Source organism: Rattus norvegicus, unplaced genomic scaffold (assembly GCF_021556685.1).
Source record: "Rattus norvegicus strain SHRSP/BbbUtx unplaced genomic scaffold, alternate assembly SHRSP_T2T unassigned-0000236, whole genome shotgun sequence".
NCBI lineage: Eukaryota > Metazoa > Chordata > Mammalia > Rodentia > Muridae > Rattus > Rattus norvegicus.
In genome coordinates, this window is record NW_028238943.1 from 22501 (window position 1) to 36695 (window position 14195).

The 14195-nt window shown below is 45.2% G+C and overlaps 1 long non-coding RNA gene across 1 annotated transcript in view; it reads left to right on the plus strand.

Annotated features, from left to right (window-relative positions):
- The window catches only part of LOC147997181 (uncharacterized), an 18372-nt gene extending 16931 nt beyond the window's left edge, over positions 1–1441 (plus strand). Inside the window, exons 2-3 of the long non-coding RNA XR_015648124.1 lie at positions 107–305; positions 1218–1441. This is a non-coding gene — a long non-coding RNA (uncharacterized LOC147997181). The remainder of the gene's footprint in view (positions 1–106; positions 306–1217) is intronic.
- The last annotated feature ends 12754 nt before the right edge of the window (positions 1442–14195 follow it).

The following is a 14195-nucleotide window of genomic DNA, read 5'->3' on the forward strand; positions in this document are numbered from 1 at the left end:
CTGAGGGAGGGAGGGAGGAGGGAAGGAAGGAAGGGAGGGAGGGAAGGAAGGTCGACCAGTCAGCCTCCTTTCTTTTTTTTTAAAGTTATTTCCTCTTCTTTTCCAGAATTATTTATTTTGTGTCTATGAGTACACTGTAACTATCTTCAGACACACCAGAAGAAGGCCTCATCCCATTACCGATGGTTGGGAGCCACCATGTGCTTGCTGGGGATTGAAAACTCAGGACCTCTGGAGGAGCGGCCAGGGCTCTTAACCGCTGAGACATCTCTCCAGCCCTCTTTTTCCAGTTTTAAATAAGCCTCGTTAGTTGAGCGATCTGGGGAGTTGCTTTTCTTTCCAATTTGTGTGTGTGTGGGGGGGGCAGCAATGGATCCAGTATCCAATTCCCCTTTCTCTCGATAACATCTTATTACAGTAAGATGGCTCGATTTCATTTGCAATTACTTTCTTATTCTAGACGAAGGTTGATGAATAAATCTTCTTGTCGCTCCATGAAGGAGGGAATAAAATAATATTTGGCTAGGTCTATATTCCTTCATTTTTATTTCTCTTTGTTTCTTGTCCTTTCTTTAAAAGAAAGAGGTCAACAAATCGGTGTGTACCACCACCACCACCACCACCACCACCACCACCACCACCACCACCACCACCACCACCGAGTTGTAGGGATCCATTATGGGCCCCTGTCTGTCTGCCTGTCTGATTCATTCGTGTTTATTTAAACGTCCTCCAATGATGGTTGTGCAGTGAAAGAAATGCGTGCCCGAGCTCGAGCTCGTGCGCAAACACACACACACACACACACACACACACACACACACACACACACACACACGGGGGGGGGGCAATGGGGGGTGAGGAGGAGGAGGAGGAGGAGGAGGAGGAGGAGGAGGAGGAGGAGGAGGAGGAGGAGGAGGAAAGCTTGGGTTGGGTGGTTTGAGGATTTGAAGGTTTAGCCCTGCAATGTTCCTTACAACTTAAAAACTTTGTGACACACAAAGCGATATTCATTTTCTCCTTCTACTTTTCACTCTGTAGACCAAGATGGCAGACTATATCAGCCTTTGTGGAATGTGACCTTGTATTGCTTTGCCCTACTCTGCTCTGCTCTGCTCTGCTCAACTTAACAGACGTGTTTTTGCTTTTGTTTATGATTTTTGCTTGCTTGCTCGCTCGCTCCCATGACTTGACTGTGGTTTCCCTTTCTATTACAGCACGGTGACCAGACTGCCTTGGGGTAATCAGAAAGGAGGCCAGAAGCAGTCTTTTTTCTGACGCACTGAGACTACATACCAGCCGATTTGGAGGAAAAGATATCCCTCTCTCCCTCCCTCCCTCCCTCCCTCCCTCCCTCCCTCCCTCCCTCCCTCCCTCCCTCCCTCCTTGACCCATTTTCCCTCTTTCCCGATACACTCAATAAATTTAAAGTAAATCAATGAATCAAGTCTCTAGTAATTTATTTGTTGGGATTTATTTGTTGGAAATTATCCCTCCACACCTTCGCCCCTCCCCCCACCACTCGAGGATGTCTCCCTGGGGGGGGGCGGGGGGGTTGGGTGGACTCGTGTAGGCATACCTCTCCTCCCTTGGCTTTCCGGTCCACTTCGCTCCAGCATACCTAACTCTTTGGAAATGGTAATAGAGTTCATGACACACCCTCACAGAGAGAGGAAGAGTCCGATCGTTCACTGATTCGCTCTCAGCCAGCCTCGCCCTGACAGCTCAGGCATGTCTAAATCCGAATGTGGGCAATATTTACATGACTTGACTTGGTGCTTCTAACTTTTTCTCTCTCTTTTTTTTTTTCTTCTTTAGTATTTTTTTCTTTACCCTACAAACAGCACACTGCAGCTGTCTTCGGACACACAGCAGATCGATCCCATAACAGAGGGTTGTGAGCCACCATGGGAATAGAACTCAGGACCTCTGGAAGAACACAGTCAGAACTCTTAACTGCTGACTCCATTATTTCCGATTAATGTTTAATGTTTATTTTATTTTATTTTATTTTATTTTATTTTATTTTCGGAGCTGGGGACCGAACCCAGGGCCTTGTGCTTCCTAGGCAAGCGCTCTACCACTGAGCTAAATCCCCAACCCCAATGTTTAATGTTTAAATAAATAAACCTTGTAAAGAAATTAAGCATCTTAAAACCATAGGCATGTGCATCCCCTCCTCATTCGTTCATTCCCTCGCTCATTCATTCAGACAGACAGACAGACAGACAGACAGACAGACAGACAGACAGACAGCAACCAAAGTCTAGCCTTTAACAAAGCAAGAAAGCATACCCTGCGGGACGCACAGATGAATTCCTGAGGCTTACCCTGCAGAGCTTACATGAGGCTTAGTAAAGGACTGACCTGACAACAGCTACCTACATACGTTGAAAAGTCTACCTGGTATTGACGGATGATGACAAACTGTATGTGTGATACAAAACTGTATGTGTGGTTCCCCTTATAACTCATCTCGAAGAGCCCAGCTGTTGGGGCTCGTTCTTTTGGGGGGAAATGGAGGCTTTTCATCTTTCCCAAAGCTCCTCCTAGATCCTTTCTGTCCATCTGTCCATCCGTCCGTCCGTCCGTCTGTCCGTCCGTCCGTCCATCAAATTCTACCCTAGGCCTGCCCTTAGGTTGGTGGTCGTCCATTGAGTGCTAGTGACTTCTGACTTGTCTCTGTCTTCCCCTCTGAGAACTGTATTTAGATCTGATGCAGGCACGCAGGCAGGCAGGCAGGCAGGCAGGCAGGCAGGCAGGCAGGCAGGCCCTCCCTCGTTTTGAAACAGACAGACAGACAGACAGACAGACAGACCAAAGGGTCAATGACTGACTGCACTTAAAGGGGCTGTTGACTCCTCTTTGGAGTTACCGCTGTTTAAAACTTGCTTGATAAAATAAAGTCATCGAATCCAAACTACGCAAAGGGGACACTATAACAAATTACGACTGCTTGTGTATATAGAAAACAGGGTTTTTTCTTTCCCTTATTCCATTATGTATGTTTGCTTTTCTTCAAGAATAAAACCGGCTAGGTGGTGCCTCGGAGACTTTTTTTTTTTTCCCCCCAGGAGTCCCTTCGGGCCCTGCCAGCGGGAGCCTGGACCTCTGAGGCCAGAGAGGGTGTGCTGTATCCCCGGCTCGCTCCCTCCCTCCTGGGATCAATCTAAAAAATGGACAGTTTTGGACACAAGCTTAAGTAATGTTCAGCTCATTCATGCAAGAGAGATGTAGGAAGGACAACACCCCCACCCCCACCCCCACCCCTACCCCCACCCGACCAAATAATACCCTAACCAATAAAAACTAGCTCCTTACTCCTCCGCCTGAGGATTTCTGCGGTCTCATGGTTTGTTCTTGGTTGTTGTTGTTGTTGTTGTTGTTGTTGTTTTGTTTTGTTTTGTTTTGTTTTGTTTTGTTTTGTTTTGTGTTTTTCAGACTTTAAGACAAATGTAGGGGTTGGGGATTTAGCTCAGTGGTAGACCGCTTGCCTAGGAAGCACAAGGCCCCGGGTTCGGTCCTCAGCTCCGAAGAAAAAGGAAGAAAAAAACAAAAACAATAAGACAAATGCTTGTTGTGATTCTCATTTCATTTCAAGGCTGCTATTCTCTAAATCAGAAGGACTCCCTTACAATTCTTCATGGGTAAACTTGCTTTACATCCCTGACATCAACAACAAAAAGAATTCAGAAAGTGGTGATGGACCAATCTGTTTGGGTGTTTCTTGCCTGCTTGACCTTGACTCGCACAAGAGAGCATAGAGAATAAAATAAAGTAGGTGGATGGAGAGATGGCACCGTCGTTAAGAGCACTGATTGCTCTTACAGCGGTCCTGAGTTCAATACCCAGCCAACACATGGCGGCTTGCAACCATCTGTAATTGTCAATCATGCCCTCTTCTGGGGTGTCTGAAGACACCTACAGGGTACTCGAATAGACATAAAACAAACAAACAAACAAACAAACAAATCTTTAACAATTAAAAACAAAAAGAATAAAATAAAGCGAAGGACCCGCCTTGGAGACCTGCCCGGTATTGCTCCAGAGTCTACTTTTTAAAACACAGAGGTAGGGGTTGGGGTTTTAGCTCAGTGGTAGAGTCCTTGCCTAGCAAGCTCAAGGACCTGGGTTCAGTCCTCAGCTCTGGGAGAAGAAAAAAAATACACACACACACACACACACACACACACACACACACACACACACACACACAGAGAGAGAGAGAGAGAGAGAGAGAGAGAGAGAGAGAGTTTGACAGCAATAAAAAACAAAACAAAACCACTTTAAAATACAGAGATGTAAGGATACTCAGAGGGCTCAGAGGAAGCAACCAAGTGTTTGTTATATGGGTGCCAACAATATGGTTCATCTCTTCTTCTCTTCCACGTGGCATGGTGGCCAAGGTGGTGGGGAAACCACACAGTGAAAGGAATTGAACTACAGCACACAAGCAAGTCTCCCTCCCAGACATGAATAAAACTGAAATTAGGCTAAATGTACAATGAAAGGAAGCCAGGTGTTCGTGCATGTCTTTATTTCCATCATTCAAGAGGCAGAGGTGTTTAGAACTGTGTCTCTGTGAGATAGAGGAAGGCAGGCAGGCAGGCAGGCAGGCAGGCAGGCAGGCAGGCAGGCAGGCAGGCAGGCAGGCCTGATCTAGGTACTGATTTCCAGGTCTATGTGCAGACACCCCTGACTCAAATAAAGGAGTGAAAAGGAAAAAAAAATACAATTCACCTGGAAGGGTCAGCCAGCCATCAGATGCAGTGAACTAGAAAATTGGGATTCTCAACTGAGGCCTGTTCCCTCCCTCCCTCCCTCCCTCCCTCCCTCCCTCCCTCCCTTCCTTCCTTCCTTCCTTCCTTCCTTCCTTCCTTCCTTCCTTCCTTCCTGGCTTACAGACAGCCAGGTCCAAGCCCAAAAGAGTCCAGCAAGGAGCTTAGAGACTATGAGAGAGTGCACAGGTGTTCTAGGGAGGAATCAGCTCACCACCCAGCATCCCCATTTGGGTTCTTGTGCAATCGACACAGGGAGATTGACAATCTGGAATTTAGTGAGAAATCAAACAAGGGACACAGAATGCAAAATATTTATTTACACAGCAAGTGGGTCAGTTGGATTAGCAAGCTAGGACACCCACCCCCGACCCCATCCCAGCCCCCTACCACTGCCGGGTCTCCCTTCCTTGTTATCCCTTTCTCATGCCTCCCTCAATATGGGCACAGAGGACCAGGAACATGTTTCTCTCAAAAACGCGTTTTCTGCTGTGAACTCAGTCTGGCAGAGAGTGAGTGGGTGAAGGATCCCTAAAGACCAGAGAGTTTATTAGAGGAAGGCTACCTCACAGTGTTCTTCACACCAGGAACAACAACAACAACAACAACAACAACAACAACAACAACAACAACAGCAACAGCAACAGCAACAGCAACAGCAACAATGAATCAACAAATGGTGGACAGGAGATGAGCAGGGATGCTGGGGGGATGGGAGGGAGGGTAGGGCTGGTGAATCTGCACCTCCCTGAAGGTCTGCCTGTGAAATACTGGTTGATATATGCCTAGTTGAGGACAATATTCCCCTCTCCTGTGGTTTTCAATGGGACATGACTTCATTGCCAGAGACTATGGAATTGTTTCCATTTTCCCCTTCAAGAACTGTGTTTAGATCTGTTACAGACAGGCTCTGGGTTTTGAAACAAACAAACAAACAAACACACACACACACACACACACACACACACACACACACACACACACGAGAGAGAGAGAGAGAGAGAGAGAGAGAGAGAGAGAGAGATAGAGAAAAACAGAGACAGACACAAGAGAATTTGATCTCTCTCTCTCTCTCTCTCTCTCTCTCTCTCTCTCTCTCTCTCTCTCTTTCTCTCCCCCTCCCCCCTCCCCTAGTTTCTCAGACTGGGTTTCTCTGTATTCGTCTGTAGGGCGGGAAGGACTGAAACTCTCAGATTCACCTTTCTCTGCCTCCCTAGTGCTGCTTTGATGGTAGTTTGGGGAGATTGGGATAGGAAGTAAAAAAGCTTGAGTGCTGATATCAAAGCCTCCCCTCCCCCCCACATGCATGCATGCATACACACACACACACACACACACACACACACACACACACACACACACACACACCCCTACCTGTCTCCTTCACACAGTTATTAAAAACTTTTTAACTGTGATTTAGAAAGTGTCTAGGGCTGGAGAGATGGCTCAGCGGTTAAGAGCACCCGATTACTCTTCCAGAGGTCCTGAGTTCAATTCCCAGCAACCACATGGTGGCTCACAACCATCTGTAAAGAGATCCGAAGCCCTCTTCTGGTGTATCTGAAGACAGCTACAGTGTACTTATATATAATAAATGAATAAATCTTTAAAAAAAAAAAAAAAAAAGAAAGTGTCTAGATCATAGCTTCAGAGTCAGCACATCCTCTCCATACAGAAGACACTGACTGACTGACTGACTGACTGACTGACTGACAGACGGACGGACGGACGGACGGACACACACACACACACACACACACACACACACACACACACACACACAAATACATATTTATATATTTAAAATGATGCTTAAAAAAAACCCGTCTTCCTGTATAACGGAGGTTTAAAGGGAATCTGGCTGACAGCACGTTTTTGTGGTGTTTTAATTCCTTTTTTTTTTTTTTAACCAAATAGGAGGGAGATCTGTTGTCCCTTTTATTAAAAGCCAAAGTATTAAGTGGCGAGCCGATGTTTCAACTTTCACCATTCTGTTCCTTTCACCAAAAAGAGGGGGTTCTTTGGCTTTTCCTTTCCTTTTTGAAACAAAACCAGTTGGCCTAGCTTCCCTGTTCCTTTTCCCTCTTCCACGGTATGCTCGATGAAATAAAGTAAACAAATGAAGTTTCTAGTTATGTATTTGTTTGGGAGACCCGAACTATCTCTCAAGAGAGAGTTGCGGGTGTTGGGGATTTAGCTCAGTGGTAGAGCGCTTGCCTAGCAAGCGCAAGGCCCTGGGTTCGGTCCCCAGCTACGGAAAAAGAAAAAAAAAAAAGAAAAAAAAAAAAAGAAAGAAAGAAAGAAAGAAAGAAAGAAAAGAAAAAAAGAAAAGGAAAAAAAAAAGAGCGAGTTGCATCTCCCCGCCGCCCCCCCACACACAAGGCCTCCTCCCTGTATGTGGGGGGAGGGGGAGGGGTGGACAGGAGCTAGCTGAGAGGGGGTGGGGTGGGGCGGGGCTGGAGAATATGCAGGTCCCTGAAGGTCAGTCGGGGAAATACTGCTGCTGCCCTAGCACGCTTCAGTGCCTCTTTAGAGTTTAGAGTTTTCTAAAGTTTTCTGCCTGAAATCAGCGAGTGATGATTTCACTGTGAAATGATGTCTGATCATCGCTCTCGCTGTCCTGTCAGGGCTCCGGCTCCTGGCAAATGTCTGACTGAAGGAAACCTTAGTTAGACTCACACCCAGCTGTTTGGAAATGGTAATGGAGTTGATAGCACACCCTGGGGGAAAGAGGCAGACTCCCTTTTTGCTCACTCTCAATTCCCAGCCTCGCCCTGCCAGCTCGGGGATTTCTAAGTAAGGGTGAATCTGGACCATATATGTACAGGGTTTGGCGTTTCTGATTCATGTTTAATGTTTAGTTAAATAAAGCTTGTCAAGGGCTGGAGAGATGGCTCCGAGGTTAAGAGCACTCACCGCTCTGCTCTTCCAGAGGTCCTGAGTTCGATTCCACAGAAACCACATGGTGGCTCACAACCCTCTGCAAAGGGATATCCCATGCACTCTACTGCCCTGTGTATATGAAAAGGGCTTTAGTGTACTCAATGTAAGTGAAAATAAATAAGTAAACCTTTAAAAGAATGAAACAAAATGAAGCTTGCAAAGAAATTGAGCATCTTAAAATGCCAGGCACGTTTATCCGCTCCTTTTTTTTTATTTCGTGTGTGGATCACATAACCACAGAGGTGGTTCCCCTTTCCTTAACCTCGACAGCCCAACTGGGACAGAAGTGCAAACTATCATCTACCTATCTGGGAGTGGAGTGGTTGGATACAGGGAGATGGAGCATTTGCAGTTAGTAAAGTTCTGATGTCGGTTTTTATTTCCTTTCATTTTTGGATAGATATCGGGAGCCTTTTTTTTTTTTAAGTACAAATTTTGTTTTCTGTGCAACATTCTGATCATAGTTTCCCATCGCAAAGCTCTTTCCAGATCCTTCCTCCCCATCCACCACCCCGTACTAACCCAGGCCTGCCCTTAGATGTGGTTGATGCATACCCAGGTGAGTCTCCATTGGAGAAAGGACGATATTCCCATCTCCTATGACTGTCAATGGCCGATGACCTAAATGCCAGTGACTTCGGACTTGACTCCATTTTCCCCTCTGAGAACTGGGTTTGGATCTGTTGAACGCAGGCAGGCCCTCGGTTTTGAAACAAACAAACAAACAAACAAACAAACACACCAAAAAATATTTAAAGCAGGCAACAACTGCCTGCACGCCAAGAGACTGTTGACTCCTCTTTGGAGATAGTACGATGTGAAACTTGCTTAATAAAGTAGAGTCCACACAACACAAAGGGAACACTTTAACAAATTATGAAGGAGAGAGGGGGGGGGGTATGTTTATCTACCTCCTCTTGTTTCTCAGACTAGAGATTTCATCTTCCTCTGTCTCTCGAGTGCTGGTGGCTTTGCTGCTGGTTTGGGGGGGGGATTGGGATAGGGATAGGAAGAGAAAAGGCTTGAGTGCTGATTTTAAAGCTCTCTCTCTCTCTAAAGCTCTCTCTCTCTAAAGCTCTCTCTCTCTCTCTCCCCCCCTCCTTCTCTCTCTCTTTACACACACACACACACACACACACACACACACACACACACACACACACACACACACACACACTGGAGAGGAAGACAGGAAGACCTATCTAGATGCAACGTGAAGAAGGCCTATGTCAGATGAGTTAATGGCTAGGGAACTGTTAGCTGGCTAGTCTGCCATTTTGTTGCAGTTGCTAATATTATAAGGACACTTTCTCATTGGTTGTTTCTGCTGTTGCTGCCAGAATTCATTACATATTCTGTTAGGCTCTTCTGTGTGATAACACACTCAGAAACCGAACACTGTTGAAGTCAGTCTAACTGCTTTCTTTGTTGTCTAGTTACCCGCAATAATCTTGGACCTGAACTGAACACCCAGCAGCACTTCCCGCACCCACCCATGTATAAGCTTTTATAACCTGGACCACCAACACTAGAGCGACAGGGCAGACAGAGACTATTTGGAACCGGACTTCCATTTTGAGTTTTTGTTTGTGTTCTTGTTTTTTTCTCCTGTCCTGTCCTGTCCTGTCCTGTCCTGTCCTGTCCTGTCCTCTCTGTCTGTATGTCTGTCTGTCTGTCTGTCTGTCTGTCTGTCTGTCTGTAAATCCACACATATAGTTCTTTCCACATCTTATATCTCAAAACAAATAATGCTTGCTGTGATCCTCATTTCATTCAAGGGTACTACTCTCTAGACCAGAGGAGCCCCCTTACAATTCTCCACAGGTAGTGATGACCGGAGTGTTCAGTGCGACTAAGCAGGAATTATATGGTTGCCGCCATTATGCTTGATCTTACCGAAGGTAGGGTTGCGGGGCATGGTTGCCACGATGGCGACCAGTAGACCGTGATTGAGGAGACGGAACAATAATTAACCTACAATTCTCCCTCTCTGTCAACTGTTTCTCTGTCACTCTCTGTCTCTCTTCCCTCCTTCCCTCCCCCGTCTCTCAGACCTGAATGAGCATTGGAACTAAAGTAAATGTACATGTGAAAAGAAGCCAGGTGTGGTGCTGCATGTCTTTGATTGCATCACTTGAGAGGTGAAGGTGGGTAGAACTCTGTGAGCAGGCTGCAGACCTGAACCAGGTACTGATTTCCAGGGCTTTTGTGCAAAGACCCCTGACTCAACTAAAGAAATGAGGAGGAAAATAAAGAAACAGATACAATTAACTTGGAATAAACCAAACAAACTAAGAAAAAGGAAAGGCAGTAATGGAGTGGCCTGGCTTACAGAGGAGGGGCAGACATTTATCTGCCATTGCCTCCTCGGTTGAACACACAAACACACGCATGGGGGAGGGGGGAGAGACAGAGACAGAGAGAGACAGAGAGACAGAGAGAGGAAGAGAGACAGAGACAGGGAGACAGAGAGAGAGACAGACACAGAGAGAGAGAGACAGACAGACAGAGACAGAGAGACACAGAAAATTCGATCCCTGTCTCTCTCTCTCTCTCTCTCTCTCTCTCTCTCTCATCACAGGCTGAGCTCAGGGACAGTGAGTTCCACACTCACTCAGAGAAAAACTCTGTCTCCAGTCACCCTCACCCACACGCCTTCAAAATGATCCATTGTACTATTTTAGATTTATGTCTGAGGAGCCCCTCTCCCTCCGCCTCCTCCTGTTACGTTGTAGAAACGTTTAATCCCAAACAGGGCTTCTCTCCTACCCTGCCTTGATGATTCTGTTCCTGGATAAAAGATACACAAGCTTTATTATCTACAGGAAGCCTTAAATAGCACTAGAAGACCTGGGCAGGCAGATATCTACCCTCTAGGTTGTTAGTTTTGGGGGTTTTGTTTGTTTGTTTGTTTTTGTGTTTTTTGTTGTTGTTTTTAATTTTTTTAGATTTGTTTTTTATTTATCTGAGTATGCTGCAGTTATCTTCAGACACACCAGAAGAGATCAATCAGATCTCATTACAGATGGTTGTGAGCCACCATGTGGTTGCTGGCAATTGAACTCAGGACGTCTGGAAGAGCAGTCAGTGCTCTTAACCGCTGAGCCATCTCTCCAGCCCCTGTTGTTGTTTTTTGTTTTGGTCAAAAACCTGGATTCTCGGGGTTGGGGATTTAGCTCAGTGGTAGAGCGCTTGCCTAGCAAGCGCAAGGCCCTGGGAAGAGCAAGGTCCCCAGCTCCGGAAAAAAAGAAAAGAGGAAGAAAAAACAAACAAAACAAACAAAACAAAAAAAACCCTCTGGATTCTCAGGAGCTGTGTGGTGTGTCCTCTTATGTTCTGGTGCCCTCTTCTGGCATGCAGACATATAGGAATCAGAGAGAGCCCACATTTTTGTCCAGGAACAAACAAACTGCCAAACTGCCAAACAAACAACAAAGGATTGTAGGTTTTGACTGGCTCTGTAGGTTTCAGAGAAAGGCAGGGCAGACCTCTGTGAGTTTGGGACTAGACTACTCTACCGAGCAAGTTCCAGGGAGGGATTCCACAGGAGCACAGTGGACTGGACAAAATTTTGACTTTGTAATTTTATTTTTTGCCCAATTGGGATTTATGATTTGATTGTCACAAAACTTATACCTTTCATTTTATTTTATTTTCGGCCAAAATTTCATTTTCAGTTTCACTTCCGATTTAACTTTTAATTTCTTGTCGCGCTTATGTTCGGATCGAGTTAATTCTCTGGGGAGCTGTGCCCTTGCCACTGGTGCTGGCAGAAGGGGATCCCGAGATCTAGAGGTTCTGTGTGGTGGGCTGTGTGGCAGAGGAAAAAAATGAAATTAAGAACATATATAAATCTATGGATTTGTATAAGGAGAAACGTATGGTATGGTGGGAAGATGTAAGGGAGAGAAAAATAAAAAAAAAAGATAGATAGATAGATAGATAGATAGATAGATAGATAGATAGATAGAGTGATTCATGCTCCCAGCCTCCTATGTACAGAGTTCCCCGAGGCGTTTTTACTCGCCAAATAAAGACTGCGGTGTTTCCCAACACACCATGTGAATGTCCGTGGCTGTCGAAATTATTTCATTTATGTTTTTCACGTTTGTCGTCCGTGTCACTTCAAAGGCCATTGTGACTTCAGTCTTGTTATTGATTCATATATGCTTTCTATTTCTTTTCATTTTTCAAAACCTTTTTGTCTAAATTGTATTTGTCATTCACCTTGATTTAAACATTTATTAAAGTCCAGTTTGCCATTTATTCGTATTTACTCGTACTTTATTATTATTTTATAAATTTATTCCATCATTTCGTTTCAGTCGTCTATATTTGCCCTTCCTCTCGTTCCCGCTTTTCTTTTTTTTTCTTTTTTCTTTTTTCTTTTTTCAGAGCTGGGGACTGAACCCAGGGCCTTGCATTTGCTAGGCAAGCACTCTACCACAGAGCTAAATCCCCAACCCCGTCGTTCCCACTTTATGTCTGTTAACATTTAATTGTTTTATCTCCCTTGTCCTTCTGTGTCCCTCGTCTTAATTTCTGCTTTATTGTTTTCTTTTTTTTTTTAATTTATTTATTTAACGCATGTGAGTACACTGTAGCTGTCTTCAGACACACCAGAAGAGGGCATCAGATCTCATTACAGATGGTTGTGAGCCACCATGTGGTTGCTGGGATTTGAACTCAGGACCTCTGGGAGAGCGGTCAGTGCTCTTAACCGCTGAGCCATCTCTCCATCCCATCTGTTTTATTGTTTACATCGCACTTACTCTGTTTTTATGGCGATCTATTAACTTTTTTCCATGTCAGTCGTCGGTATCTGTTGATCACCTTGATTTTATTTTTTTTTTTCTTTTTTCTTTTTTTCGGAGCTGGGGACCGAACCCAGGGCCTTACTCTTGCTAGGCAAGCGCTCTACCACTGAGCTAAATCCCCAACCCCGATCACCTTGATTTTTGTTTTATTGTTTATTCACATTGACTCTTTATTCATTATTATTTTTAAGTAAAATAAAATAAATAAAATTTAAATATGGTAAAAATATTTGTTAAACAGATATTAAAAGGGAGGTCTACAGCAGATTTTTAAACTAACGGGCACACACACACACACACACACACACACACACACACACACACACACACAAATTTCTCCCAGAGGTCCTGAGTTCAATTACCAGCAACCACAAGGTGGCTGACAACCATCTGTAATGGGATCTGATGCTCTCTTCTGGTGTGTCTGAAAATAGCTACAGTGTACTCTTACGCATAAATAAAATAAATAAATCTTTAAAAAAAAAATAAAATATGAGGTTGGCTCTCTTTGCTCCTCTCTTTGCTCTTTTGCTCTTCCTCTCTTCCCCTCTTCCCCTTTGTCCCTTCTCTCCCCATTCCCCTCCCAAATTCTCTCCACGTGCTCATGACTGGCCTTTACTCTCTTCTTCTACCTTTCTTCTCTCATTAAACCTCTCCGTGGAGGGGGAGGGGTGTGTGTGTGAGTGGGGGGAGGGGGGAATGAGGTTGACCAGTCTTCCTGTGTAACAGAGGTTTAAAAGGAGGCTGGTCGACAAAACGTTTTTTTTTGTGGTTTTTATTCTCTCTCTCTCTCTCTCTCTCTCTCTCTCTCTCTCTCTCTCTCTCTCTCTCTCTCTCTCTCTCTAATCAACTCGGAAGTCGATCTGCTGTCCCTTTTATTAAAAGCCAAAGTATTAAGTGGCGAGCCGATGTTTCAACTTTCACCATTCTGTTCCTTTCACCAAAAAGAGGGGGTTCTTTGGCTTTTCCTTTCCTTTTTGAAACAAAACGAAAGGAGGAGCTCGACCAGTTGGCCTAGCTTCCCTGTTCCTTTTCCCTCTTCCACGGTATGCTCGATGAAATAAAGTAAATAAATGAAGTTTCTAGTTATGTATTTGTTTGGGAGACCCGAACTCTCTCTCAAGAGAGAGTTGCATCTTCCCGCTGCCGCCCCCCCCCCCACACACACACACAAGGCCTCCTCCCTGTATGTGGGGGGAGGGGAGGGGTGGACAGGAGCTAGCTGAGAGGGGGTGGGGTGGGGCGGGGCTGGAGAATATGCAGGTCCCTGAAGGTCAGTCGGGGAAGTACTGCTGCTGCCCTAGCACGCTTCAGTGCCTCTTTAGAGTTTAGAGTTTTCTAAAGTTTTCTGCCTGAAATCAGCGAGTGATGATTTCACTGTGAAATGATGTCTGATCATCGCTCTCGCTGTCCTGTCAGGGCTCCGGCTCCTGGCAAATGTCTGACTGAAGGAAACCTTAGTTAGACTCACACCCAGCTGTTTGGAAATGGTAATGGAGTTGATAGCACACCCTGGGGGAAAGAGGCAGACTCCCTTTTTGCTCACTCTCAATTCCCAGCCTCGCCCTGCCAGCTCGGGGATTTCTAAGTAAGGGTGAATCTGGACCATATATGTACAGGGTTTGGCGTTTCTGATTCATGTTTAATGTTTAGTTAA